An 8,567-nucleotide genomic window follows, 5' to 3' on the forward strand; every position below is an offset into this window, starting at 1 on the left:
TGTCAACTTGTTTGATATGTGACATTGTCTAAAAATTTGATAACTTTCTTGTATTTAATAGTAATTTGGTCAAACTTTTACTATCCTGTTCCTCCAATTCTTTTTTTAATTCGATTCAAGCAAGATTATTTTTGAAGTGGACTCCCCCTTTAAGCATCATTAATCCATTTGGAATTAACCCTGCATTCTATTCACGGATATACACTTACTTGATTTACACAGAGTAAATTACGTGCCGTACCTTCCAAAAAAGAGCAGAAATGACTGTATAATATAGCTGGTACTCGTAAGCAATTTTTAATCTTTGTATTAACAGTGGTACTAAGCCAGTTCGGAGTTAGCTCGTGGGCACATTGATCCGAATGACCTTTCTTTTTTCTCAGTCGGTTAAGGGGCTCTTCACTCGTTTCAGAGCGACATAATGCATAAGCTCTACGCAACAATTTATGGTATTCATCAATCCTGCTTAAACAAAGAATGAACTCGCATAGACCAGATGGCCAGAATAATCCGTCAATTACACTTGGGAAAGCATCCATTTCATTATCTTACATTGAATGTAAGAACAACCTCTTTCTATCGATATTGCCAAATACCACTTTTGCTGTCAGGTGGATGTGCTGGCAAGCAGCATTTATAACGATTACATGAATAATCATTATACATAATAATACATCACAGACGCTTATCCCAGTGACTTTAAAAACCAACGTGCCTGTTGGTCCGAATGACCTTTTTTCTGCTCATGCGCAGAGTGGAACTCCGAACTGGCTTATACAGCAATGAAAAGCCTCGTGTTTATGCATACGATTGACAAGAAATTACATTAATTAATCGCGTATAGATTGCTATGCGTATAATAGGCTATACATCAATCATTCATAACGTGTGACTAGATGTTCAAGTGCTAATGTTGCAAGTTGAATATCATGCATCATGAAAATAATTATTATATTATAATACATGCAACATGATAAATAAGAATCATCGTATCATCATTATAATCGTTACAATGTATTATGATAACTACTGTATATTTCTTTACGTCATCACTTTCAAAGCGAACATGTTGGAAATATTGTACGACTACGATTTACACTGTACAGTAGTTACGCTACTACAGTACACATTTTAGTGACTTTATCTAGTCTTCCCTACGAAGGAATAAAAAGGGGAAAGATTTTACTATACTATATTGGTAAGAAAATCAAATATGTATATCGGCCCTAGCGATATCTGATATTGTTGACTTCTCGTCGGTGTTAGCAAACATCTGCATACATGTATTTTCAACTGTACTGCGATAAGCCGTTCTAATTCTTGTTAAGGCCGCTCAATACACATGTACTCGTGTCTTTCATACACTGATATCAGAACCAACAGCTGGAAATCGAAAAATTCCGCAAGAATCCGGTAGTTACCGTGTAATATGTACAATGTAATTGTATTATTCTACCGAGCTTTTCTTACAAATCAAACATCTTCTGGAGGATCACCATAAATGGACGCAGAGACTCAACCAAAATATTAATCCCTTCTGACAGTTTCCGATGTGAACCGTTCTGCAAAGACTTGAACAGCAGCGAGGGGTATGAACACTGATTTGACAGTCTACGACAGGTCTGTCTTCAAATGAAAAAGATGTTGAAGTGCAGGTAGTACGGCGGTACATCATTCCGCGCGCATGAATCTTAGTAGGGGGAAAGGTCCATTACGTTTTCTGTCTCCTGAAGTTGAACACAGAGCTAACTCACAATAAAAATATTGGTCATAAGGCATAATCGAGGGTATGATTTCATCACTTCACAATTAATGTTCCCCAGTCAGTTCTTCAATGAAATAATCAGCATTATTTATTTTTAGTCGCGTTAAAGTTGCAGAATTCTAACTTTTGCGCTGATGGTGCACATTATCGATCAGAACAACGTTATCTTAATTACAAACCAATATTATTTGCAAAGCATTGACTCATACAATTGCCTTAATATGTCACTGCGGTGAAAATCATGCCAAATTTATGTCATGGACTTTCTCACTTTACTCTGCTTTCAATGTTTGGCAAAAAGGTCTGTCTGTTTCTTGTTGTTTTACTTGTAAGAAAAGCGAATCACCTCTGATTTAAAAAGTTTGAGTAATTCTGGAGTGTAGTGAACTAGAACTGTGAAATATTTCGCATTGAAGAGAATATTCTAAGATAACAAAACAAAAGCATAACACCTTTTTCTTTTCTCAGATACGTTTTCCTAAAAGCGCTCGTATTGGAAACAAATTTACTTTTGTGGTGATGAAAACACTACCTAACTTTAATTGTGAAACATTGGTAATCGTTTAGTCTGAGCTGCAGCTTATTACTTTATACACGACGCATTTGCTGTGGTAAAAAGAAAGGACAAAAAGAAATTTTCACGGTTGACCTATTCAAAGTACTAACAGTTTTCAAACATCATTCTACATCGTGAATTTTTACAGAATGTAATTCTAATATCCCAAATTTTCTGTAAACGAACAATAAAATACATTATTAAACCCCATTACACATAATATTCACTTAATTTGATGATTTACACGACATACAGTGAGGTATTACAGGTACAATGGTATCAAAACTCCCATGGGTCTCAGCTTCCTTCTTCGGGACAAATGTTCTACATCTACAACACTCAAAATCACGTCAAACATTTACATTTCTGTAGTTTCGAAAGGCTCATCTATGTCAAATAAAGACAGTCTTATGTCATCAACACATGGTGTTATCAATCTGTCAAAAAAAAAAGTCAATGCATGCTATATAGTACAATACAAGGCAGCAATCAATATAGCACCACATGCACAAATATGTTCTTTCACACACTTCAGTCTTAGCACTACGTCAAGCAGGGCTGCAACTTTTATGAGCTTTCACGTTTCACATTATCATGCCAACAAACTTTGTATAGGAGAACTCGACTTGGAGTAACGGTGACACTGTATACATCTTGCACAACACTCGTGAAAATACTATGAAAATATGTACATTAAACATTAGGGCTAACAATTCTTCAAATTGAGTTCCATACGACAAAAAGAGCAAGACGGGGCATTTGATCAATATATCAAATCTATATATTAAGGTGTATCAGTTCTAAATGAAAAAAAAAATTCTTTGTGTTTATGATGAATTCGTAAAGTTCTGAGGTAGACAATGGAAGAAATCAAACTAATCAGGCCTTTGATAGCCATAACAATTCAACTTATTCACAACCGAAATTTTATGAAGTACTGTAAAAATAGACCCCAATCTAAATAACCTATGTCAATCCATAGTCCACATAAATCTGTTTCATGTCACTGTCACATTGACACTTGGAGATTTCTTTAAATTCAGAAAATAAAGCCACCCCAAATTTAAATATGAACGTGGAGTGCAATGAATGGTATTTTACTTGCCTTTTTTTTTTTTTTTAAAGAAAACAAATTTCTGGAGTTTTCACTCTTCTCTGGAGATAAACCTCTGTTCAGAGTGTCTTACCAATGCACAACATATGAGAATAAAATACCATATTACCGTGCCCTTCCAATAAACAGGCAATCCTTGCTACCCATGCTTTATCATAAAAAGATAGATCCTACAGCCAAATTTACCAATAAATTCTCCTCTTTCTTCTATTTCACGCAGGAGCCATTGTAAACAATGGCAACCTTAGGTGTCAATGGACGACCATTGCACCCTACTCTTTCCACTAATCCCTTAGAATAAGGAATACATGAGCTTTCAAATTTGCTTTGTTTTGCAAATGAAAGCAATACAAACAAACAGATCCTTCGAAGAATTCTTGGTATGAATTGACTAAATTACCCTTTATCTAGTGTCTTATCCTCCAATAAGACCCTTGGCTAGCTTGTAGAAAATAGGTCATAGTATTAAACATGCAGGACAGATTTGTCAAGATTGCCATTAGAAAAACAAAATCTGCCCAACTCTATTCCTGTATGGAATGAGAATGAACTCGAAGGTACATGCACTCAATTATCATGAAAGATATCTTGGACAGGTCTTTATCGACAAATCTCAGGATAACCTTCAAGGTCTCTTTATTTCTGGAAGATGGTGGTGTAATATTGTTTGCAATTTGTTAGGGTTGCACGTACGTTAGCAATGAATCTATAGGCACTTTTGGGATATCTCAACAGCAATGCATATTTTTGCCAAACTTGCCTTTAAAGAACATTTTGCATAACAAACAATAAAATTTGCATCAAATCACCGGAACAATGAATATGTTGTAAAAGCGAAACACACTTCCCCTGGTGACTGGCCAACTTTATGTTTTTGATCTATAGTACCGCTTTCATTGCACAATCCCGTAAGTAGAGATTTTTGTTTACACTACTGGAAGTTTCGTTGGTGCAGCTGTGATCTTTTGCATATTCAGGCAATTGCCATTAAAAACACGAAATCCAGTGATTTCAGGATAACTGTAATAACTACAAAACAGATGGTTGTAAGAAAACTAACCTTCTATCATTTCATCAGTTTCTATACAAGAATCATGACGAATAAGGCGCTGTTAGCATTTTGCGGCACAGAAAAATATGACACACTCATGCGTCATGTGACCTGAATTTTGTTGTGTCTCTGCAGACAGAATATAAAATAGGAACAAGCTTCACTGCAATTCATCTGTGCACGGCAATATCCACAGGCCCCAACCATGAACTTGGTAGACACAAAACAAATACAATTGTCCTTCATCTGCCCTTTCAGGCCTGTACTGTGTTTCGAGAAGCACAAGTAGTCATACATAACACAACATCACATACTAAGCCATCTACACCTGCTCTGTGTTCATGCGGCTTGAATCACCTTCAGACTTTTGAGAGTCAAATACCTGCTTCCCAAAATCTCAGGGAGCGGGAGACCTTAAAGGGACTATGCCATGCAAATGCACATTGCCTTGCATTGCTTCATAATACTGTAAACATCACTTCTGTGGCCAAAAGAATATCTAAATATGTGCTATATATTCTAATAATTTTTCTATGCCCATAAAAGACAAACAGAAACACAAACAAACTTCCATACCGATTCTGCCAGTGACATCACCTGTCAATCATTGCTTAATTACTAATATGATTAACAAAAGATATTGGAATGCACCTTCCCCAAGACAAAGAATAACTTGCATGTTTCCCTGAATTGTCTCTTATTAATCATATCAGTAACATGAAAACATGCAAGTTATGCTCAGTCAAGGGAGAGGTGGATTCCAATGTCTTGTGTAAATCATATCAGCACTTTAGCAACGATTAACAGATGATGCACAGGCAGAATCTTGGTTAGGAAGGGTTTTGTGGGTGTATCCAAATAGTCTAAATAACAATAGTAGAAAAAATATGATAAAACATATGCACATATTTATATATTCATATAGCCACATACGTGATGTTGAGGTTATCATGATTTGACAAAAGTCACATGCATTTGCATTATATAGTTCCTTTCAGGAGCCAACAGCTTAAAAAAAAACAAGACCAAGTGCCTCCTATGATATCTTGCTGTGAAAAATAATCAGGAAAGCTGACGTACTACAAATAAGAAAACCTTGCCAGCTGTCCTAACATATTCTCACATTTCTGAATTATGAAAATTAACTCTTTTATTGTTCACATAGGGTCATTTAGGTTCATGGAATTAAAGTCTACATTCTCATTAATTTTGTGTGGTCATGGAGTAGTTCTTTTGAAATAGAATATAAAACAGGGATTCCACTTCACAAGCCATAAAAATCAAAGTGTAGTTTTGGAAATTTTGCACGAGCATTATTAACATGCACCTCTGCTGATTTTGTGAAATTTCCACACATTTTTTTTCTTCTCTCTCTCTGATTTTGAACGAGAGCATCACATCCATGCAAACCTTCGTGGCATTGGTGTGCACAGCTCTCTGAGAACTGGCAAAAAGTTCAAGGGTCAGCAGTTACTTGACTCTCAAAGGTCACAAAGTTTGTGTCACTGTCACTCCAACTCGAGTTTCTCCAATCAATTTGTCAAATTAAATGTCACACTATAAGCTTGTGCCCTTCTTTGTAAGTCTGTCAAACCAATGGAAAATACTTGGGGCAAGGGGAATGAAGAAATTTGAAAAAGCCTGGTCTCTTGTGATTTTCAATGAGCTCTGGAATTTTAGATATTGGAAGGAAAGGGAACATCAGTTACTGCCAAAAATGCATGTTCTGTTGTTAGTAAGGTTCCAGAGGGCATTATGCTGTTTTAAACATAGGAATACATAATAGTAGCATTTCCCATCAAAAATGGAAGATGTCATGATACTGCACATTCAATATGTGTTTAGTTCTTTGTAACAACATAATGAACATTTAGTAATCTTTGTGTTTGACACTTGTTAATTCTGGATGAAATTTGAAAAGTGCTCTGAAACAGTGTTAAGGCAATTAAAACAGTAACAATGGAAATCAAGAAAGGTGAAAAAATGCCAAAAAGTCTCATTGGGGGGGGGGGGTATTGATATCTTTTACAAATAAATCATCCATAACTTTGTCTTTGATTTCATTTCACAATTCTCAGGTTTTTTTTATAAGTGGAATACCACCGTTACAGCAGCTAGGTGAACAAACTGCATGGACCAATTTTTGCTTTGCCCCGTTTTCCTAGGTTTTTTAGACTTCGTTTCTTGCCTTTCTGCAGCCACTGCTTGTAATGATGAACAAACTTGACATGTTGCCTGAGCTTCTAATCAAAGGAGTCAATGTCACTACACAGCAAACGTAAGTAATGCACACTCAAGGACATGTGACTCCCATCAATACTGAATAACTAGAAATGCTTGGAAGAATTTTCGAAGATCATTGTAATCACACCAATATCCGGGTTGGTAGAGCACCATATCAATGCCAATTTACCCTTTAAGAAGCCAATAACTTGACTTGAGGGTATTTTCACTGGGGTATGGATGTACCATTCTCTTTGATATTCCATCTGAGCAAATCACAAGGTACATACACTGTAAAACACAAATGTGTGGTCCCCTATTTGGAGTTCTAATATGATGTTAGAAATACTATTCAGACAATATTGACTTTTATGAAGACAAAATAAAACAAGTGAGTAAACAAAGTACCTTTCAGGCAGTAGCATGAAGAGATATCTATACGCCAAATCAAATGTCACTATCAAAGTTGTATCACAAGAAGAACTTGATCACGAGTGCAGCTGTACAAAGTAACACCTTTGCCATCTTAAGTGCCCAGTTTACCTGTTCAATACACTATGTTTCATCAGATAACGAGTATGCTCATTTTGCTTTCACCACATTAAGAGTGTATCAAAGCCTTTCTGTGTAAAGTGGAGCAACTAGACACTGACACAAGAAATCTTTTATACATTTATGCACGACATAATCCACTAATTAAAACATTCAAAGAAATGATGCAATCAAGTGAGTTGTATGGTATATTTCATATCAATTCTATATACATTTTTTTTTAAGGAAGTGCTAAGGATCCTCCACGTGAAGGATTTCAATTCTGAAAATCGGTTGAAATATTTTGACGATCTTTTTACTTCTTTATAGACACTATGGCACACTGCATGGAATCCTTACCTCATCGCCTGCCCAGCACAAGGGTCTTAGGCTTGCTTGACTTGAAGATTCACCACAAAGATGATTACATGAAATACATAGCTAACAAAAACTCTGTCAAATCCTACCACAAACCAAAATTTGATTTGGGGGTGGAAAGTTCATGCTAGGGCCCTTGTGTCGTGTAGGCGAAGAATCGTCCTCACATGTTATTCTATAGACTGATCTCATTGGCTGGCATGTCTCTGACAAACATATTGGTGGCAACAGGAGCATTTATAAAACAAACTATGTACTTCGAAGCACAGGGTTGGAATACCATGTGTCTATTCAGTGAGATATTGTGGCTGTTGGTTCACCCAGTCAAAGAAAACAAAAACTACAAATTTAATCTGATCTGTCAATCAACTGTAATTCATGACCACTAAGATGAAAACCACAGATTGTGAGTGCAGGAACTATTTGTGGCCATAATGAATGGACAATCTATATCATGTATTGCAGGGAGACCATCTATAGTGAGAACTTCAGCACAGAATCCAGGAATTATCCCCGAAGGGGCAATAATTCCTATCAAGTCACGAATCACACTATCTTGGCCACAGAAATTACACTACTGTATCAATATGATTTAGTCCTGGGGATAACTGTCCCCATAAAGTAACTGTCTTTGGGGAAGCATCGAGGATAAGTGCCAAAAGAGAGTAGAAGGTATTCATCATTGGGGAAGTTGATGACTGTTTATATGATATGAATATTGCAAATATATTCTGGGTGCACTGATGATCCGAACTCGTAACAGCAATTCCAGTAAGTTTAATCATATCTGCAATGATTAAGTTTAATCATATCTGCAACACTATTAGGAATCACAGGGAAACTAGAAAGGTCTTAGAATTTGAATGCCCATTTTCTTTTCCAAAACTTAAATGAGCTTTCCTTGGATAAACTTCTCAGCTTTATGCAGAGATGGAACAAAACCGCTGAG

This window comes from Diadema antillarum, unplaced genomic scaffold, assembly GCF_040938485.1.
Source record: "Diadema antillarum isolate AM-2024a unplaced genomic scaffold, OU_Dant_1.0 seq00000248_RagTag, whole genome shotgun sequence".
Classification (NCBI taxonomy): Eukaryota; Metazoa; Echinodermata; class Echinoidea; order Diadematoida; family Diadematidae; genus Diadema; species Diadema antillarum.